This window comes from Trachinotus anak, unplaced genomic scaffold, assembly GCF_046630095.1.
Source record: "Trachinotus anak isolate AG129_WGS33_773 ecotype Australia unplaced genomic scaffold, CSIRO_AGI_Tana_v1 ptg000031l, whole genome shotgun sequence".
NCBI lineage: Eukaryota > Metazoa > Chordata > Actinopteri > Carangiformes > Carangidae > Trachinotus > Trachinotus anak.
Window position 1 is genome coordinate 3264971 of NW_027273882.1, and position 21815 is coordinate 3286785.

Sequence of the window (21815 nt, forward strand, 5' to 3'; positions counted from 1 at the left end):
TATTGACAAGTGTTGATACAAGGTAGTAGTAGTAGTAGTAGTAGTAGTAGTAGTAGTAGTAGTAGTGTGATGCCAAGTTTCCTTTGTGCCTGTCAGCATCAATACACCCCCCACTGATCCCAGACTGCATCAGTAAACTGACACCAGATTCCAAAAGTGGCTCCTTGCAATAGCCAAGGACATCTCAGTACGCCGCATTTGTAAACACGTAGTACTACTACAGAGCTCAAAATGGCCGAAGGCATTCAGCTGCATTGTGGAGACTGATTCACCTCTCTGACTGTAATAAAGCGGAGAAGGTTGTGGGCTCTTTTATACACACATGTGCTTTCTGTGCACACAGGCAGGCTGCAGTAGAAGCGACTGACTGTGAGATGGTATTTTGTCTTGCTCCCTCTGGCTGCTCTGTACATCTGTTGATGTGGGTCTTTGGGACCATCTGACAGTGGAGGCAGCTGGGTGACAGGATTTTAGGCTAAGCCCTTCGTCCCTTTAAACACACACACGCACACACACACACCAAACATGGCCCATACGGGATATCAAGCTGGCACGTGCTGGTGGACAGCGGGCTGCAGCTGGCACTGTGGGCTGACTGAAGCAGGGAAACAAGCCACAGTGCCCTGACTGTGTCTCTGTGTGTTTGTGCACTATTGGCTGGCACTGCAGGTCTGTTTTGCTTCTGCAGTAACCCCCACATGTACCCTCTGCACCAGGAGGTGGGAGGGGGGGGCAATAACTTGGCAGAGGGGAGGGAATGGCTGGGGTGGGGGGAATTGCAACAGAGTGTCTTGTGGTGCCATAGCAGCTTTTCTGGGACAACTGTTCAGTGTGTGTGTGTGTGTGTGTGTGTGTCCAAACACACAAATGTATTGAGATGACAGTAAAATGATTTGTGGGTAAACATGGCACGTACATTGAGAAACATAACTGGATACAGAAAAGTATATGTCAATTTTAATTAAAATAAAGGGGCCAGGGGGGCGACCCTGTACGATAATCAGTGATGATAATTAAAAAAAGGAAATGAAGCTAGAAATGTAAACATGTCATATATACAGTAGCTGCAGAAAACATGGAACAATAGAAAAAAAATTACATTTAAGAAGCTGGAACCTGTGAATTTTTATCATTTTGCCTTAAAAAAAAAGTGAATAATTAATTATGTTGTTTTGTGTCTACTGGGGCTTTGAGTTCTCTAGATGTGCCAATCATTAGATACCATATTTAATGAAGTCTTCTTTTGCTTGTATGAGACCTCTCTGCTGCCCAGTTAATTAACACCAAAATATATTTATGGGGGTTTTGCAATACCTTGGAGATATTGCAATGACATATTCTACTGTAACTGTACCAAAATATCACAAATAATAATGTGACAATGACACAATGATGTTAAAAGAGCTACAATTATCACCTTTAGTGGACTGCGCTATGTTTCCATCCCTTGCTGTAACTTCACAGCCATGGACGTCATACAGAACACATGTTGGATTTTGCAGGGCATGGAGAAAGGTCAAAGGGCAACGGAGGGTAAACAAAGTGTGAATTTGCATCTATTTCCATACCTCAGGAGCTCCTGTGCACACATACTCACACCTGCGCATATATCCATGCAGCAGTGAGATACCAGCACATGTGAACTTGTTGGTCATTTGGGAAACTGGTGAGAATCTGGCCTTTAGCAGATGGTGATGGAAAAGTACAAGCTCCTATGTCTATAATATCTATCTATCTATCTATGTATGTATGTATGTAGAGAGAGAGAGATATGTAGATATAGACATAGATACATAGATGGACAGATGGAAAGATGGTGTTCTTGAGACTGAGCTTTTTTTTTTTTTTTGAGATTTCATCATGTAGTTTTCCTTGCTCTGCTTGCTTCTACATATTCCATGCATGTCTGTTTGTACACGCTCAAGTGACAGTGTGCAGTGCAACCCAACACCATGTACATTGATATGCAAGGTCAATTTGCACCTCTCCCAGCCTGAGTGACACTGGGGAGTGTGAAATAGCCTCAGCATCTACTCCGAGGCAGGCTACAGTATGTACAGTACAACAAAATGAAAAGCTGCTGAATACCTGTAGAATTGGAGAGCTAGACCTGCGTTCTCTGTGAACTCACAAATCTCTGACCCAGAAACTGGGGACAGAGCTGGTTCTGAAAGTGTATCTTTTTGTCACATATAACATATAGGAAAGGGCCTTACATAGATTTTTTTTACAGTACAGAAGTCTTCTGGTCAAGGTGGTACACAGAACATACAACATAGGGATTTCACAGTAACACAGGCTTGTAATTCATTAGATGAAATATCAAATCAAGAGGATGAAATAAAACTGACGAACTGAAGAGGCCTTTCAGATCAGAGGTGAAACGTCGTCAAGAAACTAAAAAGAAGTCCAGCTGCCTTCGACTCTAGCACTTAGGAGCACCATGAACTGGACAACTGAGAACCTACGAAGACAAGATGACTGACTGATGTTGCTTAATGCTTGTTTCAGTCAGGAGGAGCAGCTTACATGTAAACGTATCAGGTGGTATCAGTGAAATAATTGTATAAAATAAATCTGGAGAATTTTTTTAGAATATTTGTGTTTGTTTTGTCTTCCTTCCCCTCCAAGTGGTCATCCCAGACTATATAAAAATTCATCATATACGGACAGGCTTTGAGATGAATGTATTTATTTATCATACAATTTAAGCACACATACGTAAACATACATATTTGTATGGACAAGACATATGTAAATATATGAAATTGTCATTTCCAATATGTTTCATATAGGTCTATATGTATATATATGTATATGTATATATATATGTATATATGTGTGTGTGTGTGTGTATATATATATATACACACACACACATATATATATATATATATATATATATATATATATATATATAAATATAAAGGTCAAAGGTCAAAGGTCACTGTGGTGGAACATTTCACTTCTTAAGGCACAAGCTGCAGTCAGCCTGTGTCTGGATCAAAGTGGAGGCTCGAATTCAGTCTTATATCTCTTCAAACAGACTGTGATGGACATGTGGTGATGTGGAAGTGAAGGATAAATCTGGTTCATTACATATATATATATATATATATATATATATATATATATATATATATATAAAGGTCAAAGGTCAAAGGTCACTGTGGTGGAACATTTCACTTCTTAAGGCACAAGCTGCAGTCAGCCTGTGTCTGGATCAAAGTGGAGGCTCGAATTCAGTCTTATATCCCTTCAAACAGACTGTGATGGACATGTGGTGATGTGGAAGTGAAGGATAAATCTGGTTCATTACATATATATATATATATATATATATATATATATATATATTTTTTTTTTTTTTCTTTCTTTTTTAACATATGAGCTTTTATTTAATATCTTTATATATGTATGTCATATATGGAAATTAATTATATGTAACCTATATATAGCCTATAACGTTTGAATATGGGTACGTTTGATACTTAGTAAGCTACGTTTTGCTGCTTTGTTGCTTTTATATAGGTAAGACATTGAATACCTGTCTTTTACTTGTAATGGAGTATTTTTATTTTGTGGTATAAGTAGTTTTAATTACTGCAAATAAAGAATCTAAATACCTTTGACCTCTGAGAGCGGGAAATCTCTCATGTGACGTAGTTTAGTTGCTGTGTCGCATCCTTTTAAAAATGGCGGACTATTTAAACTGCCCGAACAGCTGTCCTTTCTGCCCACGGTCGTCTCTAACCTGTATTTCTGTAAAAACCTGCCTCGCCACCACTGCTGCTAATGTTTCTGTGGCATTTTAAGATGAAGACAGCCCGCTAACAATCCGGACATGTTGGCTCTGGCTTTGTGGAGGAAGTGAGTGTGCTGATGCTACATTTGCTGCTAGCTAGCTTACCTGACTCCTTCCCAGAGGATTGGCTCTCTGCTGAGATCAGAGGACAACAGCTTCTCCTCACCAGCTGTGAGTACACGCCGCTTGTGTCAACATGTATATTGTAAGTCGATGTTTGGGTTCTGTTCAGTCATGTTTGTGGGCTGCTTGTGTCTTGGCATCTCCTGGCTGTGGTTAATGTACGTGGCTACCTGTGGGCAGCACTTACATCTGCACTGTATTACTTGTGAAATAATTTTCTCAACAGACCCAGTTTATTTTTCTCTTGACTGTTGTCTGTGCATTGTGATGCTTTCATGGTGTAGATTTATCTAGTGTTATTAATATCAACACCCCATTTGAGAATCATATTCAGTAGACTGTATTACAACTGGATGCATTAGTGTGCAGTGCTACAGCAGATAGGTGCCACTAATTGTAATTACTTAATATACTGCTGGGTAGTTTAATCCTTAATTATAAATCATAGATTGTTAACTGATTATATTTGGTATTTATAATAAGAATCTGCTAAGTGCCAGATAAATGTAGTTGAGTGAAAAGCACAATAGAAGTAGAAGTATTGTAAGTAGAATAAAATGGATATACTGAAATAAAAATACAAGCACTCCAAAATTGTACTTCAGTAATTACTTTTGATCACAGCTCATTTTCCCCTAGTCATTGTTTGGGTTTCTGTCTTCTTCAGATACTGTATTTTAGTTTTTGGGGATGTAAGTCAGTCAAAATAACAATACACAACAAAACTCTTCTCCTGTACAACATCCGGTAGTTCACCAAACATTTTCAGCTGACCAGCCCTCATTAACGCCGCTTTAAGGATGTAAACGTGACTCTTGTCATGCACACAGCCCATACTCATTATTTTTTAGCTCTAATTCATACTGGCATAATTAAAACATCAACATGACACACATTGGATAGAAGGTTGCATATTTACATTTTCTCTGCTGACAACATACTTTATTTTGTTTTACTCTTTATATCATAGTGACATATAAACTTCTGAACTCCTGTCCTGTCTTATTACATGCATTAAGTGTTATAGATGTACACTTATTTCCTTGTTATAGATATTTGTAGTATTTATATTAATTTAAAGTATTTAGTAACAGTTCTGGAGCTTTTGATCATACTGCATAACCTAACGACGTTTGCTTAAAACCTGAGGTTCACCTTCCACTAAAGATCCTGTGATCAAAAGCTCCAGGAAAGCTACTAAATGGACCTGTTGTTTTATCGACTGCTGTTTCTAAGGCCAAGTACGTACTAAAAACCTCAACTTTTGAACCACAATAGAAGAGAAAACAGCAATTACATCACAATTTAACAAACGCCCTCTGCTGATGATGAACAAGTGAGTAAGTGGACCTTGAGTGGAGATAGTTTTGACAATATTCATTGTTGATGTGGGTTAGGTTCAGCCATTTAGCTGATCTTTCCACACTGGCACTCCTTCTGTGTGACTCAGCCTTGACTCACTTGGTTCATAATGAATAAAGAAATAATGAATGAGTGATTTTGTAATATCACACATTCCTCGGTCGGTTCGGGCATGTCGCAGAAATACGTTGCCTTGAGCCATGTCAAGTACAGGTGAGCCAGACGGTGTTTGAGAATAATGCTGGAGAGACAGTGATTGAGCATGTTAAACAAAGTGAAACTCAAAACAGCACCGATTCACATCTCAAAACATTTAAAGTGCCTTTATTCCAGGAAATAGAAAGTATGAAAAACAAACGTTTGGCAGTTTAATGCAGAGATAAGTTTCCCTGAATTTTTTTATTGCATTGGGAGTGAGCAGCTGAACTGCAGCGTGTAGGGGCTTGGTGCCATGCTCAAGGGCATTTCATTTCATTGGTACAGATAATTCCTGAACTTCCTGCACTACCTTTACACTGAATTACCACATGATCCTATAGTGTTCAGTTAACAAACACATTGTCATGGATAAAATTAGGGATTCAACTAACATTTGTTGTCATTACCATTCAGTTCCTTGATTAGCTGATGAGTTGTTTGGTGTATAAAATGTCATATAATGCAGTAACTAATCGCTTATTTTCATTATCAACAAATCTGCCATCTGTTGTCTGTTGTCATTTTATTATTTTGTCTTATGACATCTAATCAATCTTTTAATGGATAAACATCCACAGATACTGAACAAAGTCAGTGCCCCTTGTGTTGTGGCCCGATTTGAGGCTTCTCACTAATTTCTAGTTTTAGGAAGGAGTGATGCATGTTTTCAAATACAATTTCCAAAATTGCTTTCAAATTAATGAATTATATATTGATGAAGGTTGTGTAATTATACTTTATTAGCAACTGGAACTTCATGCACAGCTGCTGTTGGACTTTACCTTAATTAATCACTGCAGTGTAAGAAATTCCTTGGCTCTCAGCTTATAAATGCACAATTCTTTCACATGCACACACTTTTTAGTTTTTTTTTTATAGGTTTATACAAAGGTTGATTTACTACTCTGGAAATATTTGTGAACATCACTTTGCAGTAGGGCTGAAGGATATGCAAAAAAATCATCATCATCATTTTGGAATGATAATTTTTGCATTTCATTTGTAATCTGGACACTTTGTGGTTCGAGTGGACCAGACCTTTGTGAATGGCAGTGTTCCTAATTTTGGCAGTGCCTTTGTACAACATACTACTGCCTCAACATCAGTTATCCACTAGAACTGGGAGCAGCTCTGAGTATTGTGGCAGAGGTAAGACTCGTAACTTTCATGTGTGCATGCATTTCCAATAAATCTTTGAGTGTCATTCAGTTGAATAATGAAAATTGTTAACTTTAAAATTCATATATATAATTTGGTTTGTAGATAAAATAATTAGGATGTGTTACACATTATTTTGTTTGTGTTATATGAGCATAAAAAAATAAACATTAAGCAACCTGGTAGTTTTATATAATAACAGATATTCCCTGTTAATATTACGTAGAATTAAATGCTCAGGAAACAAATAATTTTCTTGGGATTTTAAAAAAGTTCTGTCGAGCTAAATTTCCAGTCAGACAGAGCCCACATGCTTCAGTTATTTGTGCCTGGTGTACTCATAACTCTCGTGTTACTGTGCTGCTTTAAACTAAAGTTACCAGCCTCAGAAAACTGATTAAATGTCTCTCCTCACTGTGTTGATGGAAGGGTGGTGAAAGGGACACTCTCCAGAAGAAAAAAATCAATTAATCAGAAACCCATTTGATCCTTTAATCAATTCTCTCAACTTGACACTTGACAGGCGCGACCTTAGATAGCTGATCAGAGGTCAACTCCATCTGTACTCAATCAATCCCATTACAATGACTTAATGAAAGGATAATTGAAAGTTACGCGGAGAGTCCCACGTGAAGATAATTGATTGCATTCTTTAAGGCCGGTGATCCTCTCATTCATTAAGACTCTGAGAGATCTGAAGTTACATTTGGTTGCAACTATTGTCATTCATTCATGTAAAAACCCACTGGACGAGCATGGACGCACAATAATTGGACTTATTCCCTCAAAGTGATTAGTCCAGATTTTAGGCGCCCATAGCCCAGACAAGCCAAGCTATTTGAACACCTGCCGTAGTGGAAATCAGATTGTGGAAAAATATAACGAGACTAGAAAAAAACCTCTTACTCGAGGTTGTTTGAGGTCATGCTAGGATTTCGGCAGTTGGCGTAGCGCAATAAGGGCACAGCTGGGAATAGCAAGTGGATGGATGTGCCGCTTGGCAAGGTGCCCGATGTGACAGCTGACTTAATAAGGAGGGCCTTTTATCCAGACGAAAATGTCGTCGATGCTGCAGCAGCCTTTACAACAGACAGACGGTTTCTCTGCTGCTGGACCGGGGGGGAAGGGAATGTGACCTCCTCCTGTGGACCCACCTTCCCTTAAAGATCACTGGCTGTCAGTAAAGCTGATTGTGCTGATTCTCCAGTGCTCATCCTAAATACCCAGTCTTACTTTTTATTCCAAACCAAAAAATAAACAAATGGAGAAATTAAATGCATTACATCTGCGACAGTTATTTTCATTGTTTGTTTAATCAGCCAACATTTTTTTTGCAATTAATCAATTAATTTTTAAAAGATAAATAGGGCTACAACTATAATTGGCAATATAATATTCAAAATGTTTTTTTTTTTTTTTTTTTATCACTTGGGGGCAGCCTAAGAAGCTGTAAATACAACATTAACATATTTTGACCTTATAAAGTTGAAATGGCAAATGTGTTAGCAACACAAACAGCTGCCTATTTCCTCATCTAGCAGACATGGACCAACATTAGTGTCATCAGTGGGACCACCTGGTGAATTTAAGTCCAATATTGATTCTCTTTTCACCAACTACTGAGGGAAATATCTGGTTCTTTAGCTAAATGCTAAATGCTCTATTGCTATAAACTGTTAATCAAAAGTAAAATATATTGATGTTTCCTGTCATTAGACCAGTGTATTAATAAACTAATTGTTTCATGTGGGTGAAAGCAAGAAAAACACACCAGATAATGAAACCTCCCGATAATGTCAGATGAATGTGTATTTGATATTTTAAGGCAAGATTGTGTGTTTTAAAGTGTTTTCTCCTCTAACCTTCGTTACAGACTTATCCTTAACCCTTAACCTAATTTATTTCTAATTTACTTCCTTATTATTACCCGTAACCCAACTCTTAATCCTAAACAAGCTAATGAACAGATGAGGGCTGACAAAATGTCCTTACTCAGGAGGATTTTCCTCGTCTTCCTATTATCATGAGGACAACACACATGCAAACCACCAGAGTCCATCACTGCTCCCCCCTTCCTCCCCTGTCTGTCTGACTGAGTTCCCATTCCCATCTACCCAGAGAGCCCAGCCACTGGAGATACTGAGAGAAGAAAAACATACTTTGTTTTCGACGACATTAAAGGCAGGCGGCCTCGTCACAGCATGGCTGTGTGTGTTACCTTGTTTGATAGGGAAATTGGATCTAGACTTGAGAGAGGATTGTAATGCGGTTAAAGGCATCATGAAAAGCCAGCTGTAACAGGATTTCATCCTCTGTGGAGCTCCAACTGACTGCTGCCGTGAGGCAAGTCATTAGGGAGAATCCATGTGTGGGAGTGTGTTTGGGTGTGCCTCTGTGCCGAAACTGTAAGTAGGTTGGTTTATATTCTCAAGAGTCTGAGTTGGTGAGTCTGTTGTGCAGTTATTCCACTTTGTGCGTGGCAGAGGGTCATAGATGTCAGACCAGTGCTCACTCATGTCACGCTGCAGTTCTTGTGTCCTGATGTTGATATATAGTCAGGATCAGTGAGTAGATGTCATAAATAAGATGACAAATGAGTAGATAGTAACATTATATGGTTGATCTGTGCAGTGTAATAGATGAATGAATAGATGTACGTCTTCAATTCATCATAATTTTCATATTTGAATAATCTGAGTATTTTCTAGAATAATTGATTTATTGTTTGGTCTTTAAAACAACAGAAAACAGTGAAAAATGCCCCTCAAAAAAAAAAAATTACAATTTATTAAAACACAACGTCAAATTCTAACATTGGATGATCACATTGGTCAAGGGACCAGTTGATTAATTGCTAATTGTTGCAGCTCTGCACAACTTCCAATACTGTTCCAATGGATAGATACGATTGGTATCGGTATAGATCATGGATACTGTACAATCAATGGATAGACACAGCAGATTAGATAAATACTGTCAATACTGACGTGATAAATATGATAAATAGGTAGATGGGTAGAAATGATGTATGTATCTGATGATGTATTGTGTAAATCAGTGGATTGGTGCATCCCCTGCAGATATTGAGGTAACTGATATTTATTTATTTATTTATTTATTTATTGTAATATGTAATTTTAAGCATAAATGCCAAAAAAAATCACTGTATGCAGTCTCTACATTTGGGGAATTAATGCTTTTCTTTGTTATATATGCCATTAAAGTAAATATCTTAGAGATTTATGTTGTTGTTCAGTTAAATGAATCAATTTTTATACATGCTGTTGGGAATTTGACACTATTTTCTGGCATGTTAAAAAAACAATAATCCATTATTGGACAAAATACTTAGTGTGAGCAATGAAAGTAATTGTTAGTTACAGCTGTAGATAAAATATGGAAGTGTAGATTGAGGTTCAGTAGATGGATGTGATGTTGGGGGACAGAGTGATACATACTCTGGATAGATATGTAGATGAATAGAAAAAGCACCTCTTGTCTTCAGTGCAGTAATTTGTGTTTTTTCATTCTCATTTGTTTTTAAGCTATCAGTGAAATGTGTTTTGCTACATACAAGAGTGTGTTTTCATATGCCAAGGTGACGTACGTATGTGTGTTCAGTGGAGAACAATTTTAACAGCCTCTTGCCAAGGTCAGCGCCTTCGCCGTGCTATGCGTGGAATGAGTGAAGGTCTTCGCTTGCAGTGCCTTCAGCCGACTCCAGAGAGTCGCGCTCATTGTGTGGCAGCCGAGGGGGAACAAAGACATTTCCACTGGAGGAACTTTGGGTTCCTGTCGATAAGGAGGGCAGCGCTGTGAGCCCGGGCCGTGTTTATATGCTCGTGTACAGTGGGGATCTACGCTGCGGCAGAGGCTTGCACTTTCCAGACAACAAGTGGTGGCTGTATAAATAGTCACCCTTGGAGAAACATCAAAGGGAGGGAGAAAATTCCACCCGATGACCAAGATTCACAGCCTGAATCAATCGTGTGGGTTTATCAGGGTTTTGGGGTTTAGATATTTTCAAACCTGACATTTACACCATTTGAAACTGTTCAGTATTCAGAAATGCGATGTCATATCATCAAGTACAATAACTAGAGGAGCTCCATTAAATGCCTAACATCTACTTTCCTTCCTAATTTTTTCCTTATTATCAGCACTGTACTTTAGCACAATGTTGAGTTATGTTTACTTTTTTATGCTACTTAATACTGCGTTCAGTTGGAAATATTGCTCTTTTGTTAACAGCTATACTTATTTCACAGATTTAACATTATCATATGCAAATATGTCATCATTTTATAAAATACAGTTATTATAGATTAAAATGCCTGTAAAATAGTTACAATTTCCTCCAACCGGATTCAACATTAAATGCATCTATAATAAAATAATTACATAATAATATAATATATATCTAATGACATAAATCAGTAAAATGGGCCATTCTGCATTCTGAGTACTGTTGCTTGTGATACTTTAAGTTAATACTTCTGTATTTCTACTTTGTAATGTAATTTAAAATATTCTTTGACAGGTAAAATTATGGTTTTGTTTTTTTACACCACTGCTAATTATAACACTAAGGCCTTAACTTCTAATCTTTACATTCAGAGGTCCATCACTTCCCAGTGAAAGTGACTCATCATACCCACCAGAATGATGAACAACTACAAAGTAACAAAGATATCATCACCACTGAAAAAGCAACTTCCAGGCGATGTGACCACGAACCGTGTCATCTATATATCGTATTAGACACATTGGTGTGGGGTTAAACTGCATGACAGAGCCTCAGAGGAAGTGATTTGATGGTTATTCACAGATTCATTCTTGCAAAAGTGCATTCCTATAGTCTTTCTCCATCAGAAGTCATAAGTGAGTCCGAGAGTTGTACATGCAAATAAACTTACTCATATGTTCAAGAAAAATGGTTCTGTATGCAACATAGGTTTAAACTTGAGTCCATATGGGCTGTGTTACCCTCCACAGGCAGGTTTCTGTACAGTTTCTAGACCAAAGTTCCTTGTTCCTTCTGTGAATTTCAAACACAATAATGTCAACATACTGTGCTATGTCTAATATTTCTCTACTTACTGTGTGTTTGTCTGGCTGACAGTGCAAAGGAAATTTCCAGATTTTTCATAACTGTGTCATGAGCTGATTGACAGTGGGTCTGTCCACAAACCCACAGATGTCTCAGATAAATTGAATGCATTTGAGCTGCATCAGTCAAATCACAGATACTATTCTGGTTATTCTGTTTATTCTCCAGAAGCTCTGCCTCTGATTTCATATGTCATATACTTTTATGCCCAAAAATGGTTTTTGTGTAGCTTTAAAAATCACCGGTTATTCTTTCAGTATCTGAAAATGAATTGGCTCATGATATTCTGTTGGGCTTTTGAGTTGCTGTAAAGAACTGTATAGACTGTATGAAATGTGCTGAGGTTTAGTTGGTTCTCAGTGATGCCTAATATATTTTTTTGACATTACACTTAACAGAGATCACTTGAAATATAAATCAGAGTCTAATTACGTATTTCTGTCTAAATGAATTTACACTGAACTTTGTCTTTGTGCCGTCTTTTTCCTTTGGTTGTCTGTTGATGAAGTGTAGGGTCCTGTAACTCTTGAACCTCATACTGTTAGAGCAAGCCCTCTAATGACATTCACACACTGTCTGCTGCCTTTCCTGTCCACTTATCAGCCACTAATTGCCAATAATGTCGAGCAGACAACATTGCATCTGAACTGTTTCATTCCCTTATCCTGCTGTTGAGCCTCTGGCTTTCATGTCTTATATTCCCACGCTTGGCAACGGGACTTTCCAAACTCTGCAGACAGTTCAGGATGGGACATTTTCAGTCTAAGTTTGCTAGCATTAGCTAGCACAGCTGGTGCCTCAACATCACTGCATTTTTTTTTTAGCTTCCACTAGGGCTGAACGATATAATAAAAAAAAGAGATTATTTTGGCAGATATTGTGATACGAGTCACAATTTCAGTTGCAATGAAAATTTTTTTTTTTGGGGACCAAACAAGCCTGTGTCTGGAGAATTTGATTCATAGGCTGGGGCGTCTCTGTAGCACTACAACACAATTTTACCTTTGTCAAAAAAATTGCAGCTCTTGTGATTTTTTATTTTTTATTTTTTTTTCCTTTTCTTTTTCAGCTCCTGTGATATGATAATAAAATTTTGCACTTTGCCATATTGCAGTTTCAATTCTATTTTGATTAATTGTGCAGCCCTAGTCTCCACTGGAGGGAATCTGTAGCAGTAGTTTAGATTTGGAGCAGGTTTGTTAAACCCAGATTTTCTTTTACAACCTTTTCCAAACAACACTGAAGTTGGATGATGCCAACTCTGTGTTGCCTCTGACACTTTCTGTAATGACACCTGTGTAGAGATGGATCCCCTTTCTACCTGAGCTCTCGAGCTCAGCCAGAGTGACCATCGGGTTTTTGATCACCTCTTTATCAAGGCTGGGCTGCCGGTTCTAGGAAGAGTCCTGGTCGTTCCAAACTTCTTCCATTTAAGAATTATGGAGCCACTGTGCTCTTTGGCTCCTTTAATGCAGCAGAAATGTTTTGCTAGCCTCAACACAATCCAGTCTCTGAGCTCTGCAGGCAGTTCCTTCCTCCTTGTGGTTTCGTTTTTGCTCTGATATGCATTGTCAGCTATGAGTGATGTAGACATGTCCAATCAACTGAATTTACCACAGGTGGACTCCAATCAAGGTGATGATCAAGAGAAATGGGAGGCACCTAAGCTGAATTTCAAATGTCATAGCAAAAGGTCTGGAGATTGTGATATTTCAATTTGAACTTTTCAAAAAAATTGCAAACACTGCAAACCAGATGTGCTGTATGACAAAGAAAAGCATCAAATTGTGACATTTGAGAAGCTGGAACCAGAAAATGTTTTGGCTCAGAGAATGACTAAAATGATCATTGATTATCAGAATAGTTGCCATTTAATTTTCTGCGTGACTGAGCAAATGATTAATAAATTGCAGCCGCTCTTTGGTCCTCCCCCACCATCGTCCAAACAGATTTTTTTGCTCGACTTCACGACCAAAACTAGGCCGCAGTTTTCACTTTCCCCTGGACTGAAAAGCGATGAGTGCCTGCCTTTTGCTGTGCTGCTTCGGTCCGTGTAATAAAGCTCAAAAAGCAGGGTGTGAAGGGAAATGGACAGGGCTTCAGTGACACCAAACCCCCATCTGACACCTGATAACGAGCATGAGCGTGGCATGGACACCAGCAGGCGCGGAGCCAAAGACACTCCATGGCGGCACATTGATGACGAGGGCCGAGAGTGCTGAGAGGTGAGAGACGTGTGGAAAGGAGAAAGGCTGATGTCTTCACATTTGGCCTATCAGAGGTTTTCTGTGTGTTTGTGTGTCAAGCATCTGTCAATGTGTTCAAATTCTCTATATTGAAATTATTAACTCCTCTTTCTGTAGTGTTTCTCACCATTTTACTTGTTTTTAATATTTGAAATGGTAATTATCATTATCATTTTCAAGTTTAAACTTTATTTTAATCTCAAAGGTGATTTGGTTTAGGAGCAGGAATAACGTATAGATCATACACTGACTTTTGTCAATAAGCAGATTCAGTCTTTTAATGACCACAGTAGTAAAGAGGAGTCTGAAATGCTGTGTGTTTATTTTCAGCCTCCTGTATTGGTGGCCTAAAGGAAGGACGACAAACTCCTTGAGAAGAGGATGATGGGGACAGATCAGAGTGGACTGAGCTTCACACAGGACACTGCTGGACCTTTTCACAGACATCAGGATTTGACTCAAAACAAAGCTTGTAGTACATAAGCATTTGTACGCGGGAACATTTGGATTAAGATAATAAGGTCACAAAAAAAGACATACTACAGTGTACATATAAACATAGATACAAGTAAAATCACACTGAGCCTGATGCTTTGTGCTCAGAGCATGGTTGCATCTTCAGTAAATCCTGTGCTGATGGTTTTATAGTGTTACCAATACTCCTTCCTTCAGTGGCTGTTTTGACCCAAGCTTATTGATTTTCTCCACAGAGGGAGTCAATGCAGAGATGAGCACTACTGCTGCAGCAAAGAGGGTCAGTAAGTTTATAGCCAAAGGAGGGAGGGAAGGATTTACTCACACACACACACACACACACACACACACACACACACACACACACACACACACACACACACACACACACACACACACACACACACACACACACACACACACACACAGAGGAGAAAAGCATTGGTTTATTTTTAAACTGTGGCTTGGGATAACATTTTAGAATATGATAATATCTGTGTTTTGGGCTGCAGTGAAGAAATCTAATGTTGCGTGCTTGATGTGGGACTTTAACTTCATCAGTTTGGTTTGTAAGCTCTCCTTATAAATGTGGTTAAAAAGGCATCTTGGCTGTTGGATTCTCTCCTGCAGGTGGTAAAAATGCACACCCACAATGGATTAGTTACTGGTATTTAAAGGAAAACCACCATACAAACTGAAAAGAAGAGAAGGCTTAATCTTTAACGTCGCCTGTGGCATTTTAGCCTGTTTCACCATAGCACTTATTGTATATAGGTCTGTAATTCTAAGAAAGCAACGAGTCAACTTGTTAGGAATAAAACTGTCTTGTTTAATATGCCTTGTAAAGACAGTGAACTGATAACATTTTATACAAATTGTATATTATATAAATTAACAAGCTGATGTAACATTTTTGGACTTATTTCAAGCCAGCAACCACATCACTTGACATTTGTATTAGGTGTAAGACTGCCAACAGTTGCTGGCTCAAGACTCAGTTATCACTGAGCATTACCGCCAAACAATCCATCTGACATCTCCGACATACAGTTGCCAGTTTATTAGGTATACCTAATGCTGTCCCATACAACAGCACTGCAATAAATTCTACCTCCACGAAGGTTATAAGGTTCATTTTTTGTTGAAACTGTTTCAGAGAGGTGTTGATTTAACTCGACAAGGCTGCAGTTTGTGGTTCCTATTATTTTGTCCATCCTGTTTATATCAGTGAGGGAAGGCGAAATAACAAACACCTCTCTGTATGATGAAATACAGCTCAACACCACCATACACTACAACCTCCAAAATGATCACACAGCTGAAAGCAGCAGCAAGTTTAACCTTCATGAACACAGGATGACTGAAGGTATTGGTATTAGACTGAGCTAGTTTTAGCTAGATGTACCTAATAAACTGGCAACTGCAGGTATAGTTGTTTACAAGTGGGAGAGTGTGTAAATAAGATGAAACTATGATATTTATACACTGTAATAAAGGCTCTGGGGTGTTAAGAGTCCTTGTCTGTGTGCACCATACAAATGCAGTCATACCATTCAAGTACATTATAAATAACCACTAAGCAAGATATTTGTTTTAGGTATTATTTGTTGCTGAATTCCGAGGGGTTTTTAAAACTTTAATGCATTTTCTCATGCATTTGTTTTGTGTATGTGCGCACTATCACATCTAGTTTTGAGCAGTGTCGGCCGAGCCATGACTGTCCAGCACAAAGCACATGAAGGCGAGCAGGTGATGAGAGAGCAGGAGACAGCTGTGTAGACATAACACTAATGTGAGCATAGAGAGCTCTGTCAACATACAGTCACGGTACTGATGGAAGTGCAAGTGTGTAAAACAGAGAGTGTGTTAAGAGGCATTAGATTACATTTATAGCACATGCACTTGGCACTAAGCTAGTACTTTATTTGATGCGGCTACATGTGCTTATACTGACCCCTACTGTTGGACTATGGCTCCTACAACGTTCCTCTACACAGCCTTTTCATTTTCAGGGATTAGCAAGGGTTGCCTTCTGCTTTGGCTCGACATAAACTTCTCTCTTCAGGGTTCAAGGGTCAAAAAAACTGGAGCGTGATAAAGCAGAGACATCTGTTTGGAGAAATTAGTTAAACTGCTCTTATCAGACAAGCAAAGGACTTATTACAGAATGTAGTTTAGAGAAGCTCACTTTCAACCTGCTACAACATTAAAATGTTGTTTAGACTCTTATGCATATTAATAATGATCCTGTAATAATTTATATGATAATATAAATCATAATGAATGTTTTTACTTGTGATCCTTCAGTACTTTAAGTAGATTTTGCAGGCAGCTGTAGTTAAATAGTTTCAGCCTCTTAGTCTCTGTAGGTGCATTGTGCTACATGCTGCTCTTAGGAACTGTCATTATTATATTGCCTAATATGTCACGTCACATCCTGCAACATGTTCTTTATTTAAAACGAACTCACCTGACTCTGGTAATGTTGCTGTTAGAGTGAAGTAAATGCTGGATTTTTACTTGTACTGTTTCCAAACTGTGATATTTGAAAACAGTCATCACTCAAATTAAACTAAACTAGAAATAGAAAGGCCTTTATACTGCGCGGCTACAGGGTTGCTTAATCATTACCAATGTCCCTATGCAAAAGCACAACAAACTGCCTAATTAATGGAGCGTCCAAACATTCCTGGCTTTTATACTGGGACACAAAAGAAGCCTTTTCTGTGGCGCAGTAATAAATCAGTGGCAGTAGTCAGTCAGTGACGCACGAACACAATGTAACAGTGATGTTTCTGCAGCCACGGAGGCGACTCCAGCATCACACATTTCTCACCTCCTTAGTGAATTAGCACTAACCATGAAATCAAGCGTGAAAAGAGGTTAACTGTTAACCAGCAGCGCCATTAGCCAATCAGCAAACATCTGGATTGTTTGCCAGAAAATGTGTTTGTTGAGATTTTTCTTGTTTACTATGAGTTGCAAAGCTTTCTGTATACTTATTAGATAAAAAGCAGATTAGGTAGACCCACTGAATTATGTTCAGCAAAGTTTTTTGAGCTTTCTTTTGCACCTGCAGTTTAAGCCTCAGACAGGTATAAAGTGCAGTGCGTGCACTCACAGTCCACCAGTCTTTGAGCCACTGGATGCAGGTAATTGGAACCAAACCAAACTTATGTTTTCTTTTGTATGTTTGCAGTGCTTAAATGATGATGATGATGATGATGATGATGAGGGGTGCTCTGGGACAAATGCACAGGACAAATCATCAGAGGTCTGTGTGGGGTTTTATGGCTCATCAAAACCATCAATAGAAAAGCTGATCGTTCAGTGGATAAGTTGATTGTAGGGGTAACATGATAAGTCAGTTAATTGATTGGTTTATCAAATGTAAAATAATTGCCAAATGATTTAATAACTGATTAATAATTTCAAGCATTTTTTTTCAATTCAAAAAATTTATTTTTTGAAAATTGAAATTTAGTTGTGATTCCAACCTTTTAAATGTGAGGATTTGCTGGTTTGCTCAGTTTTAAATCAATGTTAATTGATATAACAAGCTATTTGAATTTGACTGATATTGCAAAAATCCTAATATTCTCTTGGATTCTGCTTCTTCAATGTGAGGCGATAAAAATGAAGTGTCAAACCCGGCAGGGGGGTTTGGTTTCAGTTGTTGCTTTAGAAACAAAACTCAGGCAGAATATTTTAGAGTAAGTGATAAAATGACGACTCTGTTTATTAGAGAGCAGCAGCAGCAGCAGATGTGAGCAGGGAGCGTCCGGAGGGGGGAGGAGGATGATCTTGGGAAGAGGAGTGAGGGTGTCTGGTGACAGAGAGTTGTCGTTTCCATCAGCCTCGTTAGTTTATTATATTGTCAGGGATCCCATTAGTGTTTTTACAGTTCACTGAACTCCTCCCTTTGTATCAGCGTCTAGTGTGTGTGTGTGTGTGTGTGTGTGCGCCTTGTAGGACAAAATAGATGTCTGCCACTCAGAGGGACATTTATTTCTTATTCAAATAGCTTTTCTAATGGTGTAGTTTTGTTTTAAAGGTCTTAAACATTTGTTTTCATCTAGTCATCAGTTTCTATGGTTTTAGAAATTATTTTTGTCTAGTCCATGTGTGACAGAAGAAAAACTAATTTGACGTGTCATAGTTCGGTAGTTGGTCACCACAGGTTGCATCAATTCTGCAGGTTTCTCAACATTAATGAGACTGAAGAGCTAATCTCACAGGAAGTTGGCACAGCAGCAGTTTTCTCCCTTTCAAGTTTTAGTGTGAAATTCAAATAAATGAAGTGTAGAGTGACGCACCACAGTGAAATGTATGAAAGCCTTAAGAAGGAACCTGGTTATGTGTTACAGTGGACTGTGACGTTTGGAGTTCAAAAGGTACAAAGAGATGCTCACACAGGCTGAAATATCATTAATCATCAGTGTAATCGTTCCTCCACGCTGACAAAAATGTGCTGCAGTGTTTGTTCGGTTACAAAACTGCACAGAACTTTGTGTGCCTTCAAAAACCTGCACTGGTGAAACTGTTTAATGCAGCTTATAATGGCTTTAATATAATAGTGGGTGTGTAACAATGAGGCAAAGTACAATAACTGTCTATTTAGTGTAAGTTGGGGAAATGACCACTAGGGGGCATTGTTGTCATGAAAACATTTGATTCCAGGACAATTACGTCCATATGCTTTGCTGGATAGACAGTAAACTTAATGCATGAGACTGAACCAATATTTAAAGGAAGTGAAACAAATACAAGATCAAAACATTAATGAAAAATAAGAAAATTAGCTGATGTTTTTTTCTATGACTAGACAGAGACAGACATAATGGAGCCCACTCACCAGATACATTTACTCGATACAGGTTTTAGGTTGTAAATATATTATTTTAATGATATTTGACTTTTAAATACACTGTGTTTCAGGGGGCTTCTAGGTTATATCCATTAGCTCGCACTCACAATGAGTCATTTGTTTATTAGAATTTTGAAAGTATCTATTGTAATTATAACAGTAAAGACCCACAACTTAATGGATGTCCAGGTATTGTAGATTGTCCATCTAAATCATTAAAACAAGGAAGGAAATTGGGAGATTTTAAAACTACAATCTTCATTAATAATTTAATATGTATTTTTATTTATTATTATTTATATTCTTTAGTCTTTTTTAAGCCTCATTGTTAAAGCCTCCAGTAGCAGATTTATCATCTTGTGTAAACACAATTCTGAATATGCCAATGTCTATTATGCTGATTTTAGTGCAAAACTTTTAAGTAATTTGCAGCACAAGCTTGTGCAAAATTAGATGAACAGAAATGTCATCAACAAGACAAAAAGTCAACATTAAACTGTTTCCAGGATGCAACAAGAAAAAATAAACGGTGAGAGTAAGAGCATGTAAAGGTGTATAGTAATGCTGGACACCATTCACAGTGAACTTATTCAGTTAGCAAAAGCTACATCAAAACCATGTCAGATCTGAGTGGACACACACAAAAAAAACTCTTAAACTAACATTTTGCCACAAAATCACAGCTAAAAGATTTTTCAGGCAGGCAGTCGCACTGAGGGAGGTGACGCACATTTACACACTCACACACATAACACACTTCACACCGAGGAGGTGGTAAAAGGTCCTGGTCGATAGAGGACGTGTGCACCGGATGAAGTGAAAGGGCGTCATTGATTGCATATTTGTTGGTGCTTATTTTTCTGCCATTTCTTTGGATGTGGGTTTTAGGGGTAAAGTGCTTTTCCAGTTTGAGACACTTTGACTTCACCACGCAGAGAATGAGTTCAGACGGACAAAACAGGAGATTGACTTGGTTCATTTATCCAATCGCAAAAGTAAAATGCATACAAAAAGAGCATAAATGATGATCTATTAATAAAATAACATGAGGAAATGTGGGAATGTGGAGACAGTAGAGTCATTTGTTATTTACGCTGATAAGACGAGAACATGGCGTCAAAATCTGAAGTAGTGTGGCTTTAAACTGTAAAAATGACATTAGGAACACAAAGTTGACCACATTACACTTTGCCATCTGGACATCACCTGGATAAAATAGAAAGTTAAATATATACTGTATTGTCCGCTCTGTGCTTGAAGCTGGTGACCCATCAAGTATAAATTAAACTGTGACCAATAAGCTTTTAGTCTGTGGAGGAGCAACAGATCATGGAATCACAGCTCATCTTGGGTCTCACAGTCCTCCTCAGTAGTCTGGATCGTTTGATTCATTTTCACAGTGAAACTCAAACAAACCTTTAAATGGTTTTTCACAAAATGACTTGACTTTTGTGCATCCTGAAGGCGCCTTGTGTATTAGATTAAAATAAATCAGATTTGAACCAAGCTGACTTTGTTGGTTAAGTAACCTGATTTTGTCATGTGATTTAATTAGAAATTCCTTTTATAATTTTTTGGTTTGGAGATGGATGAAAATGGTTTCTTCTGTGTGGCTGTAATCTTGAAAATACACCAAAAAACAAACCAAAACAAAGATGAAAGGGCATCATTTTTATTCTCTGTACATTGCACATTAACACTAGAATAATCTTAAAAATAATACAAAAGTACAAAAGCACAAAAAGTAGATTCAGATTTGAATAATTGTCTGTGCTCTCTGGCGTCATTTTTAAAATCCCTGATGGTTATAATTGCTCATTTAATTGAGAGAATGCAAGGCACAGCGCTCTCCAGCAATAAATAACCTCTTCAGCCTGTTACTGGAAACCAGCAGCAAAATGTCCAAAGCACCGACTCTCTCTCTCTCTCACACACACACACACACCTACAGTGTCTCACACACACTCTTCAGCCTTTTCTTTTCTGCCAGTCTCCTACTTTCTTCCTCTATTATTACTTTCCTTGTCATTTCATCTGTTAAATCACTAAGTACCCTCCAGTCCGTTCCCACCGTCTGCTCGACGCTGCTGCAGCCACCAAAGCTGCTGCAGCCACCAAAGCTGCTGCTGCAAATTAGCTGTAGAGCAGCTATAGGCCCACTGTATTCCTCTTAAAGACAGGAGAGATAGAACCAGCTGTTTGAGTGCATATTTCACTGAAAAGTTTCACTAAAACTCAATCTACTCAAAAACATGAAGAGGATTTTATGTTAAAGCAGTGTGGCAAGTTTTTAGAAAATTTGGTCACAGTTGCACAAACATGCAGAAACACTAAAATCATCTATCTGGGTAGTACTGTCTTTTAGTACTGCTACCTGTTTCACACGCAGTACTCTTAGTGGTAACAGTATTTAGTCTAATCCAAAAGAAGAGCACAGACCTTTTAGTTAAATAATAATAATAATAATAATAA

General features: G+C 38.1%; 1 protein-coding gene across 1 annotated transcript in view; it reads left to right on the top strand.

Annotated features, from left to right (window-relative positions):
* Positions 1-3679: 3679 nt before the first annotated feature.
* Positions 3680-21815, top strand: part of esr2a (estrogen receptor 2a) — a 44759-nt gene continuing 26623 nt past the window's right edge. Inside the window, exon 1 of the mRNA XM_071467643.1 lies at positions 3680-3976. The gene's annotated coding sequence lies outside the window, so the exon portion shown is untranslated. The remainder of the gene's footprint in view (positions 3977-21815) is intronic.